This window comes from Rhipicephalus microplus, chromosome 6 (assembly GCF_043290135.1).
Source record: "Rhipicephalus microplus isolate Deutch F79 chromosome 6, USDA_Rmic, whole genome shotgun sequence".
Taxonomy (NCBI): domain Eukaryota; kingdom Metazoa; phylum Arthropoda; class Arachnida; order Ixodida; family Ixodidae; genus Rhipicephalus; species Rhipicephalus microplus.
Window position 1 is genome coordinate 150,611,142 of NC_134705.1, and position 13,178 is coordinate 150,624,319.

Genomic DNA, 13,178 nt, shown 5'->3' on the forward strand with positions numbered 1-13,178 from the left:
GAGGCGACCTGAAGGGCCGCTAAAGTTAGCTAGCCTACACAGGTAGTGATGTTCGCTCACAACTTTGAGAGACCTGCCGTAGAGGTTGGGGCGAAACTTGGACGTAGCCAAGATGATGACAAGACGCTCCTTTTTTGTTGTAGAATATTTTAATTTCGCCTTAGATAGCAACTAGCTTGCGTAACTGATGAGGGATGACCCTTTAAAATTTGTCACTCATATACACCATGACGGCTTCTAGCTCCACGCAACTTGCGTAGGTATGGAATTTCTTGTCGACGTATTTGTCGAAGTGCGCATGTATCGGCGCCGTCTGCAGGCGTCGTTTTAGTTCTTGAAATGCTTCCTCCTGCGGCGTCTCCGACTTGAACTCGACGGCAGTCTTTATAAGGTTAGTAAGCGGTCCGACGATACTGGCGAAGTTTTTGATGGAACGTCTGTTTAGGCACACAAGACGAAAAATCGACACGTGGTGTTTTTGTCGGCTGTTGGTGGGAATGATACTGTAGCGTACTCGCACCACGGAGGCGCGAAAAGAAGGCACCTACACTCCTTGAAGTTCGGGGCAAGACTAGTTTATTTTCCAAGAAAAACAGGCTTCGATAGCGACAACCAACAGGGGCGTGGCTGCGTATCTTCCGCGGCCATCCGGAGATAACGTGAGGCATGTTGGCCGCGTCTGCGCCGTGCGCCTCGGCATACGAATCGGTATGCGCACACAAACAAAATGATCGCGATCACCGGCGTCATCGCCCGCTACAAGGGGTCCCCCCCTAGACCGCGGAGCCTGGGAAAAAAACTAAGTAGCAAATTTGCGAGTTAGTTCATGAGGTGAGCCGATTTCACGCGATCGAGAGAAATGACGTCCTCTCTGTCGCGAACAGGAATGGTCACAGTTTTGTGCGACCGCGAAAGCACACGGAAGGGCCCGTCGTACGCCGGAGTCAACAGCGCTTTCACTGTGTCACGTCGCATGAACACATTGGTTGCCTCATTCATGTCTAGGAAAGAAAACACTTTGGTTGCGGCTGACGCGTGGTGCGCTGGGTTGCAGGTGCTCTAACCAGGAATGTAGCCTTTCCATATGTTCTGAAGGCGTCGGCGTAGCGCTTGGTTTCTCACCGAAGAATTCTCCCGGCAGTCGGTTTGTAGAGCCGTACAGCATTTCTGCTGCACAGAATCCAAGGTCTTCATTTATCGCCGTACGCAGGCCCAGAAGAACGAGAGGGAGCATCTCCACCCAGTGCTCTCTATCAAATTTGGCCGTTAAAGATGCCTTCAGTTGACGGTGTAGCCGCTCCACCATTCCATTGCTCGCTGGATGGTAAGCCGTGGTGTACTGGAGCCGTGTTTCCAGAAGCCTTGCCAGCACAGAGAATAGGTTGCTCTGGAATTGTCGTCCACGATCGGTCGTTATGCGCTGTGGGCAGCCATAGTGTGAAACCCATGTGGCCACAAACGCCTGTGCGACGATCCCGGCTGCAATGTCGAGAATCGGCGTCGCCTCGGGCCACCGTGAGTAGCAGTCGACACAAATGAGCAGGTATCTGTAACCCTGGGAAGGAGGAAGAGATCCCACTTAGTCAGAGTGCACGTGGTCGAAACGACGCTCTGGTGGCCGAAATGCTTGGAGTGCTGTGGGCGTGTGACGAGTCACCATGACTGCTTGACATGTTCGGCACGTCTTTGCCCAGCGTCGAACGTCGGCGTTAATTTCGGCCCACACAAAGCGGTCAGTGACGAGCCTCTGCGTCGCGCGGATTCCTTCGTGGCTGAGGTCATGAAGGCTGTCGAACACTGCAAGCCGAAACTGGATGGGGACGAAGGGTCTTGGAGAATTCTGCGATGTGTCGCTTGTGACCATAGTCGTTGTGTATGGTAGCGGAATGTCTTCGAGCATCAGTGACAGTGAATTCTGCCTCATATTAGTTAGCTCAGGGTCTTCCCACTGGGCGGCGGCTATGGTCTCGAAGTCGATGGACGCTGAAACGATGTCGATACGGGAGAGTGTGCCGGCTCCTTGGTTTTCGCTCTCCGCTATGTGGCGGAAGTCCGTGGAAAATTCGGAAATGAAAGAAAGTAGGCGCAGTTCTCTTTCCGAATATGAGGAACTGTTGGTCTTGAACGCATACGTCAGCGGCTTGTGGTCCGTTAAATTGTGAAAAATGCGGCCTTATAGGAAGAAACGGAAATGCATTACGGAGGAATAAATGGCCAGCATCTCTCTTCCAAAGGTGCTGTAGCGCACTCATGCCTGTTTCAGACGCTTAGAAAAGAAAGCTATCGATTTCCAGTCCTTGCCGTCATGTTGGTGCAACACTGCTCCCACTGCCGTCGTTGAAGCGTCAACCATGAGCTGCGTTGGCGCGTCCGAAAGCGGGTGCATCAGAAGTGTGGCGGAGGAAAGCTGAGTTTTCGCGTCCTGGAAGGCTTTTTCGTGCTCCGCTGACCAGTGAAACTCGGGCGTTTTCTTGCCGTTTCGGCGCAGCAAGTCAGTAAGCGGCTGTAAAATGTGTGCACAGGATACGATGAAACGCCTATGGAAATTGATTAGCCCGAGAAACACGCGCAACTTGCGGAAAGAGGTAGGCGCGGGGAATTCCCTGACTGCTTGCACCCGTGATTTGAGCGGCAAGATGCCTTTCGGGCTGATTCGATGACATAGGTAATCTAATGTTTCAACACCGAAGATGCACTTTTGGGGCTTCAAAACCAGATCGTGCTCGTCGAGACGCTTGAAGAGGAGGCGCAGGTGATATTCATGCTCCTCTGGAGTTTTGATGGGGACCAAAATGTCGTCTAAGTAGACAAAAACAAACAGCAGTCCGCGAGTGACCTCATTCATGAAACGCTGGAAAGTTTGTGCCGCGTTCTTTAGTCCGTACGGCATACGAACACATTCGAAGAGGCCAAAAGGCGTTGTCAAGGCCGTCTTTGGGATGTCGATTGGTTCTACTGGAATCTGGTGATAAGCGGCCATCAGATCCAGTTTAGAGAAGGTGGTCGTTCCCGCGAGGCGAGCGCTGATATCATGGATGTCGGAGAGAGGATATTGGTCTGCCATTGTCACAGCATTGAGTGCCCGCGAATCACCACAAGGCCGCCAGTCACCAGACTCTTGTTTTGGCACCATGTGCAGCGCGGAAGACCAGTTGCTGAAACTAGGTCGAATAATGCCGAGTTGGAGCAAGTGGTCGAACTCATGGCGGGCGACTTCGTGTCTTTGTCCAGCGAGTCTCCTAGGTCTAGCGGTGGCGGGCGGTCCGGAGGTGACAATGTGATGCGTCACCTTGTGTTTCATTGGCAGTTCGGGGGTCCGAGGTCTGGCGATTTCAGGGAATTCAGCCAGAATCTTTTGAAAGTTTGACTCTGGGTTGAAAGTGCAAATGCCGCATGAGGACAGGGCAGACTTGAGTCCGATAACAGCGAGCGAAGTGACGTTATCCTTGAGACGACGATCGCGAAGGCTGACGTCAACATTGAAGTGGCTCAGAAAGTCCACACCCAGGATTGCAATTCTAACGTCGGCCACAACGAAGAGCCATCGATATGTACGCCTGAGTCCGATGTCTATCGTCATTGACTGGACTCCATTTAAGATGCAATAGCAGTCTTATTGACTGCAATTAGGTTCGAAATAGACTTGCTACCCCAGCGATGTTGAGCTGCTGCTGGTAGGATAGATAGCCCCGCTCCGGTATCGACAACGGGGCGTGTGCCGGTGATGCAGTCGACAACGAAGAAGAGGCGGCTTGAACGATGTCCCGTGTCGCTTTCCGCCGTTAGCGACTGGCCGGTGCGTTTCCCGTCCACGAGCATGGATGGGTGCAGCGAGTGGCTTGCTCTCTAAAACGACGGTGGTAGCAGCAGATGTTCTGCTCTGCCTCACTTGAGTGTCCGCGGTGCTGCGGGCTTCGAGCACGGGACGGCGAACGATGCCGTGCAGGCCAGTGTTTGTCGGACAGGGCGAGGTTTTCAACTGCTGCAACCATTCGGTCAACTCTGTCCTCTAAGCGACCTAACCAGTCTGCATGTTCGGGCCTTCCCGTTGCAGCAATAGACATTTTTGGTGGCTCAGTACAGTCGGTGATGCGGTCGGCGAGTTGAGCCAGATGTTCGAGAGTCACGTCATCAGAGCCAGCGAGTATCATCCGTGTTGACTGTGGCAGTCTCTGCAAAAACAACTCGCGAAGCACTGGATATTGACGCTCCTCTGACACTTGTTGGGCCAGAAGCTGACGAATTCGGTGGAGTAGTTGTGAGGAACGCTGGTCACTGAGCTCTTCATGAGACAGGAGTTGTTGCAGCCTGCTCTGTTCGGACACCTCAAGATGTTTCAGGATGGTGCTTTTTAGTTCGTCGTAGGGCTTCTCCGATGGAGTGGAGGCGAGCACATCGTCTACGGCGTCAGCGATGTCAGGTGCCAGTGCTGAAACAACGTGCAGGTATTCCGACTACTGCGATGTGATGTGTCGAAGCTCGAAGCGGGCCACGATTTGGCTGAAGCACACCCTGGGGTTTTGGGGCCAGAAATGGGGAAGCTTTAACTCCGAGACGTTGGTTGTGTTTGAGCTTAAAGTGCCTTCCTCGTCTGACATGGCTGCTGTTTTTCCAAACGTCCGGGTCATCACTTTGTAGCGTACTCGCACCACGGAGGCGCGAAAAAAAGGCACCTACACTCCTTGAAGTTTGGGACAAGACTAGTTTATTTTCCAAGAAAAAGAGGCTTCGAAAGCGACAACCAACAGGGGTGTGGCTGCGTATCTTCCGCGACCCTCCGGAGATAACGTGAGGCATGTTGACCACGTCTGTGCCGTGCGCCTCGGCATACGAATTGGTATGCGCACACAAATCAATTTATCGCGATCACCGGCGTCATCGCCCGCTACACTACAATGGCTGTTGTCTTTTGTGGCTCCGGGCGTGATACAGGCTTGCTTATCACGTGGCCGAAAGTCAAGAGTTGCTCTATTGCAAAACGGCCATTTTCTGGCTTCAGAGTGAAACCGGAGGCCTTGACTGCTTGAAACAAAGCTTTAAGGCACCGGAGATGCTCATCGAAGCTTCAAGAAAATACGGCAAGATCATCTAAAACACAAGGCAACTCTTCCACATTAGTCCAGCCAGCACAGTGTCCATAACACGCTGGAACAAAGCAGGCACGGACCAACGACCAAAGGGCATGACGTTAAACTTGAAAGCGTATTACGGAAAGACCAGGTATGTTATTGGGGCTATTTATCGTCCACCCTATTCCTCCATGGATGTTCTGGATGAATTACACAATTACCTTGTCGCGCATGTGAAGCCTGAGGATCGGATAATTCTAGCTGGATATTTTCATTTACGCATGTTAACTGGCCATCTTTCGCTTTGCAACAACCTAACTATAAAATTGGTGAAAAAATGATCGATATAGCGTTTCCTTCTGACTTGATGCAAGTCGTTGATGAATTCACTCGAATACGGGCAAACTCTTGTTCAATTCTAGATCTCTTTTTCATTAGTGGCTCAATCTCTGCTCAAGCTAGCTGCTCTGATCTCCCTGGAATACCTGATCATCAGGCTTTGATATTTACGCTTTGTGATGTTGTTTTAAAGAAAAATTGCAAGAGGGACTCGTTCCCAAACATTTCACGTGCAGTTGATACTTCAATATTGGAATATTCAATATCATTTGAATTTGATTCTTTTTCGAGTTGTACTGCTGATATTTATTATTTGTGGAAGCGTTTCAAGGACCTTATAAATGTGTGTATTGAAAGATTTCTTCCACGCATTGTAAAAAAAAATCGAATGGAAACAACCCCTGGATTTCTCGGGAAACGTTGCATTTGCAAAGACGTCTCAAACGTATAAAAAATCAGAGATGGTACTCTAAAGACGTAGGTATCCTCCAACAAAGAATTTCTGAACTGGCTTCTCAACTAAAGGCAAATGTATTGTCTGACAAGGAACGCTAAAATGGCCAACAACTCCCGAGTCTCATGTTTTCGTCTCCTGAGAGGTTGTGGAGTTTAATTTCGCCTAATCCTGTGACTACTGATGTTTTTGAAATTGACGGTGTGGAAACTAGTGATTCCTCTGTTATTTCTAATGCCTTCAATGATCTTTTTAAGTCCGTTTTTACGAAGGATAATGGAGTCCTGGAAACATTTGATGTGGCAGGCCCACCCCTATCGGATATTGTCATAAGTGAAGAGGGAGTTTTTAATTTACTTTTGAAGCTCGATGTTAAAAAATCTTCAGGTCCTGATGGAGTACCGAATGAGTTCTTAAAACGCTATGCACAATGGGTTTCAAAGTACCTAACAATTTTTGTTTTCTAAATCTCTGAAAGATGGTCAAGTTCCGGATGACTGGGTAACTGCTAAAGTCAAGCCCCTACATAAGGGTGGAAATCCATATTCTGTTATTAACTATCGGCCGATATCATTAATTTCTTCTTCCTGTAAACTACTTAAGTTCATAATACATAAGCATAATTCAAAATTTCTAGATAAGCACAATATTTTGTCCGGTTCACAACACGGATTCAGGAAAGAGTTTTCTACTTGTACTCAGCTGGTAACTACAGTTCATGATTTCGCACTATCTACGAATTCCGAAAAACAGCTAGATGCAATTTTTATGGATTGTGCTAAAGCTTTCAATACGGTCTCTCACAATAAATTTCTCTTCAAATTGGATTTAATTCTTAAGAATACTCAGCTTCTAAATTGGATTTACGGTTACCTTTCGAATCGAAAACAGTACGTCTTTTTCAATGACAATTGTTCTCGTACAGTACCGGTTGACTCGGGTCAGTCAGTCAGTCAATGAACTTTATTTACAAATTGTCCTGAGGAGCCGAGTCCCCTCAAGAGGGAGGGTCGGCTGCGGGCCGCACCCACGTGGGGACAGGTAGAGCGAGCCCCTCCGCCAAATTGCGGGCCCTCTGGACAGCCCAGATTTGGACCTCTCGGTCCGAGATGGTAATTGCCATCCTCCAGGCAGCTTCTGTGCTGAGGGGCTCACCATCGCGCAGCGCCGCGCATTGCCAGAGCACGTGGGGTAACGTGCAACGTCTCTCTTCGCAATGAGGGCATTGCGGCTTTATGCTGTCGATAAACTTGCTGTACACTAAAGGAGACGGGTAAATACCCGTTTGCAGCATTCTTAAAGTGACTGACTAGGCCCTAGAGAGTTGCGGGTGCGGGAGCGGAAAGCTACGCCTGGCCAATTGATAATTTTTGCAAATTTCGTTAAAGGTGAGGAGCGAATCAAGCTGCCGGATGCCATCCCCAAAATTAGATGCCGATTGCCCGTCACGGTGGGACAGTTCACGTGCTCGGGCATGGGCAAGCTCATTGGCATTGGGGATAACAGGGTGGACATCCTTGCCCATGTGGGCAGGAAACCAGGTGATGTGGCCGTCGATTTCCGTGCACTGTGGTCTTTTGGTAAGAAGATGGGCCGCCTGCTTACAGACTGACCCGGTCATGAACGCTCGTGCAGCAGCTCGAGAATCAGTGAAAATGCGCGTGCGCAGGGGAATCGCCACGGCCATTGCTATAGCAGCCTGTTCTACCCTAGCCGGCGTGGTATCTCGAAGAGATGCTGCTGTGAGGATTTTACCGTGAAGGTCAGTGACCACAGCCACGAAATTGGTTGTGCCGGGATACTGTGCTGCGTCAACGAACGCCACAAGTTCAGGGGTGGCAGCGGTGGAACTGAGGAGCGACCTAGCCCTAGCGGCCCGGCGGCCGACATTGTATAAAGGGTGAACATTTCTAGGAATTTGTGAGACCGTAATCTGCTCCCTCAATTTGGGTGGAAGCTGTATCTTTTTGTCTGCTACCATAGTTGGTTCGCAGCCCAGAAACTCCAGGATGCGTCTCCCAGCTTTGGAAGAGGACAGTCGTGCAGCTTGTGCTGTTTGTTGCGCTTCTGCAATCTCACTAAATGTATTATGCATACCAAGAGCCTTGAGCTTTTCCTCATTTGTGTTGTTTGGAAGGCCCAAGACCCTCTTAATGCACTTTCGAATAATCGCATCCAGTTTCCCTTGTTCTTTCCTTTTCCACCTATGCGCTGCGGCAATGTAATTAATGTTACTCATAAGAAAGGCATGAAAAAGCCTCATGAGGTTGGCCTCACAAAGCCCTCCATGCCTGTTAGACACTCGAAGTATAAGCTTGACCATGCTCTCCGCCTTTGCCGCAATACGAGTCAGAGTATGCGAGTTACTTCCGTGCTCCTCCAGGAACATGCCTAATATCCGAATTTTATCGACACGGGGGATGGCCTGCCCTGACCGTGTGTGAATTTCGATCCTGATCTCTTCCAGCGGAAATGGAATAGTGGTGAACTTGCGTTTCTCCGGCTGTGTGTACAGGAGGAGCTCCGACTTGGCGGTCGACAAGTGCAGCCCCGTGCTATCCAAAAACTCCTCCGTGCACCTGAGGGCCTGCTGGAGGGACTCCTCAACGTCTCCGTCCCTACCCCCAGTGCACCATATAGTAATATCGTCCACATACAGCGCATGTCCGATGCGGTCGATACAAAAGAGTTCGAGCGAGAGTTTCCTAATCGCGATATTAGAAATTAGCGGCGAAATGACCGATCCTTGAGGGGTTCCCCTAGGTCCAAGGTGAAATTCCTTGGAACAGAGGTCCCCGAGCCGAATGGTGGCAACGCGATCCCTGAGGAAAGAGCGGACGAACCCGTAAAAGCGGGCCCCCAATCCCAACTCCGAGATCGAATCCAGTATGTGAGGATGTGAGATATTATCGAAAGCTTTCTCCAGATCGAGTGCAAGAATACCTCGGACATCTCTGGTGTCTATGTCGAGAATTTGATGTGTAATCATTTTCATAACGTCCTGCGTAGAGAGCGCGGGACGAAAGCCAATGAGATTGAAAGGGAAGAGCTCGTTTTGTTCAATGTGATGGGAGATTCGGTTAAGGATTGCATGTTCCGCGACCTTACCCACGCAAGAAGTGAGCGAGATCGGTCGGAGCGTGCCGAGCCCGAGAGGCTTACCAGGCTTGGGAACGAGGACGACAGAGGCCGTTCGCCACTCCTTCGGCACCTGCCCCGACTCCCAAACCCGGTTGACCTCGTCAGTTAGTAGCGCAATGAATCTATCGTCCAGATTTTTAAGTAGCCTGTTAGTGATACCATCCGGCCCGGGAGCCGATTTTCCATTGAGATCAAAAAGGACCGCCCTGATCTCTGCCGTGTTGAAGGGGGAGTCCAGCTCCGCATCCTCAAGACCAGAGAAATCCGGGTAGTCTGCATCCGTGGTAGCCCCCAGGGGGAGGTACCTATCCGCCAGCTGTGTTAAGATTTGATCATTGGAGAGCCCAGCAGACCTCTCCTTGGGAATGAGCCGATCAACAGTGTGTTTGTGATTAGCTTTAGTTTGCTTATCTCCCAGGAGGTGCTTGAGAATGTTCCATTTCGCCCCTGACCGCATCTGCCCATCGACAGCGTTACAGACCTCATCCCATTGTTGTCTGGACAGGGTTTGGCTGTACGATTCAATCTCCTGTTTGAGCAGAGCAATTTTCTTTCTGAGCCGCCTGTTGAGTCGCTACGTACGCCATCTGTTAAGTAAGGAGTTTTTGGCTTCAAGGAGCCTCGCTAGGCGGCTGTCCATGCGTTCCGTTTTAAGATCCGTCACCACCACCTTAGTGGCATCTTTAACATCTGCCTTAAGACGCTCAAGTAGCTGGCCAAGGTCATCGTACTCTTTTTCATCGCTTTGTCTGAGTTCCCGAAAGGCATCCCAATCAACAATTTTGAAAACCCGCGGTGGCGGTGCTTTAACATCGAGGGAGATAGACGCGATGAAATGGTCGCTCCCCAAGTTCTCATGCAAGTTCTGCCAGAAAGGGCACTCGACGTTCCTGACAAAAGCCAGGTCCGGCGTGGTGTCCCTTGCTACAAAATATCCGAGACGTGTGGGAAAGTTGTGATCAGTAACTAGTAACATATTAAGATTGGTAGTATGCTGCAGAAGCGCCCGCCCCTTTGCCGTATTATTGATATAGCCCCATGTCTGATGTTGCGCATTGAAGTCGCCAGCAACTGTCAACGGAGCCGAGCCCGCGATTTCGAAGGCTTTGCAGAGAAGCGCATTAAAGGTCTCCCGAGTATCAGATGGTGAGCTATAAACGTTGAGAATCAATAGGTGCTCCTTAAGCCGAGAGTTTGGGATTAACTCAATGAGTATGTGTTCCACCTTTAGGTGTGGACGTACATGATGTGAGGGTGGCGACCCCGCGTTTTCCTTCCCCCCAGCAGGCCACGGAGCGATAACCCCGGAGGGCCACCTCTCCTTTAAGGGTCTCCTGGAGGAGTATTACGGCTGGCTTATTCTCCTGAGAGCTGACGAACTGCTGCAAGACTGCCTGCTTCCTGTGGAAGCTCGCGCAATTCCATTGCCAAATGACAAATGTTTTATTTAGCTTCGCTATGATTGCTACTTAGGTTTTGCTCCACCACCACCACCCTTGCAGAAAGGGACTGGATGACAGAGCTGACACCAGCGATGGCCTCCTTAATTTCATGGACCACCCCCATAATTTCCTGTTTAAAGTCACTGAACTCCTTCTCGATATCTACCGGAGGGTCAGCGGCTTTTCGCTTACCGCCTCTAGGTTGTGCCTCGGCCTGCTGCACTTTCACTGCCCCTTCCGGCTAGCGTTCGCGCTGCCTAAGCTCCTCAACTAATGCTTTAATCTCCTGAAGCTCACTCCTCACAGTTGCATTCTCACGCTCTAGCTGCTGTATTCTAACCGTAGCTTGCTCTGGCAACTGGCGCTGCACGATAGTGCGAGACTCACGTTTTGGGCCCACTCGTTCAGCCCAGGTAGGTTCCTGCTGAATCCGGGCACAGGAGGCAGACCTATCCCTCGAGCGAGAGCGGTGACCCGCACCCCGCCCAGGGTTATCAAGGCCACCCCCCTGGTTGAACCCAAGCCCGGGAGCTTTCTGTGGCACGAACTCCGCGCGCTGCTTGTTTGCTTTTCTCCGTCGTCGCCTTCTACGCCGAACGATGTAGGGAACCTGGTACCTGCTTTGGCAGGCCCGATCCGCCGTCGGATGCGCTCCTCCACAGATGGAGCACTTCGGCTGGCACGTGTGATTCTCAGGGGGCGATGAGACCCCACAGTCCGGGCAGGTGATGACTGTAGGAGTGGGACAAACGTCCGAGCGATGTCCCAGCTTTCTGCAGGTTTGACAGGCGTCGATTTGTCGTCGGTAGAGCGTGCACCGGATCAGGTTCGTCCCACACATGACGTAGTTTGGAACTTTCATACCGTCAAACAGGACGATCACCGTGGGCGTTTTCTTGATGCGCCGTACTCCAAGAACCTTCGGATTTCTTGCGTGCACGAAGAGCTCACCAAGCCGGTCATCAGAGAGCTCAGGGTCGATACCGCGAACAACTCCTCTGCACGTATCCCCGGGTGGCGTCACGTAAGTAGAGACTTCATGGAGCGTTTCTCCCACTCGAATTTGCTTCACTTTATCGTAGGCTTCTGCGTTCCTAGCGTGTGGCATGCTGATCAACAAAAATGTTCTGCATTTCATTGGCACAAACAATATCTTCCTCAGCCTGCGGCGGGCCGAGACAAGCAGCCATCACCAAAGCTTGGGTAACCTTGATTCCACTGACCTTGCGCACATCCATGCCTCCCTTGGGACGTGCGATAACCCGGTAGTGATCTTTAGGCAATCGCGGCAGGCGCGACGCGGCGATGAGCTTGTTTATCGGCCCCTTCGGGTGCGCTGGACGGGCGGCACGATGACCGGCACTGGGGCCAGGGCTGTCGCCGGGCGTAAAATCCTGACGCTGCTTATTCCGAGAGTGGGCAACAATTCATCCAGAGGCTTCCTCCTCCTGTCTGGAGATTTCTTCGCCGAAGACCATCTCCTCGAGCGGCATCCTCGAAGCGTCTCGCTCGGCAGGCCGAGCTGAGCGCCAACGTGGCACAGGGTGACACACCCAAATAAAAGTTCGAAAGCTTGACCTACCCGCAAAAGTCGGGTATACACTCGATCCTTGAAAGAAACTGGATCAGATGAGTCGAAAAATCGAGGTCGATCGGCAAATTTGTGGTCAAAAACATTTAAAAAAGCAGAAGCCGATGCGAGCGCGTCCGGCTCGCGTCTAGCAAGCGGCGTTCCTTGACTCGGGTGTTCCCCAAGGCTCTGTACTCGGACCCCTCCTCTTTTTATTGTTTATAAATGATATATATCACACGATATACCTGTAAAAGTTAAGTTATATGCGGATGATTGCATCCTGTACTCGGAAATAGAAAACCATATTGATCCGATTCATTTAAACGATGCATTTCAAAAGGTCATTCGTTGGTTCGATAAATGGCAGATGTCAGTTAATTTTAAAAAGATCGTTTTTCATGAAAGTTTCTCACAAACGTAACACTCCTCATTTTGCATATTCAGCCAATAATGTTTTTTGCAGGAGGTACAACACTACAAGTACCTTGGTCTTTGGACTTCGAATGACCTTAACTGGACGAGGCATATTAACACTGTAATAAGCTCGTGCAATTACAAATTATTTTATCTTAGACGAGCTTTTAAGCACTCAACTCCCGCCGTTCGCCTTGTTGCATTTAATGCAATTGTTCAACCTACTTTAGATTATGCATCCATACTTTGGTACCCTTACACCAGAAAAAATATCAGCGAAATGAAAAAAAATCAAAAGCGAGCTGTTAGGTTTATTTATAACAGTTTTGGTCATACTTCAATAACATGTTTATTAGCAAAAGCTAACCTTCCAACACCTACACAAAGAAATAAAGTATTGAGATTGAAGTTTTTCTTTCAGTTAGTTAAAGGTTATTTTAAGTTATACTTATCACATATACTTCATTTGTCCACAGGATATACCACAAGGCAGAGGCATGCCTTTACAATAACCCATTTTCCAACCGTAATAACACATTCAAGTATTCGTTCTTCCCTAGGACAATTACAGAATGGAATAACCTTAGTAACGAAGTTGTTTCCCAGTCATCCTTGAACCTTTTTGCTGTGCAGCTCTAGCAGTGAGTGTCTAAATTCAATGACATGTGCTCCTATTGTTTATTTCAACCACTGTAACTATTCTCCACTTGGGATCATCTTGAATGTAGCGCTCATTTCTCTATGCC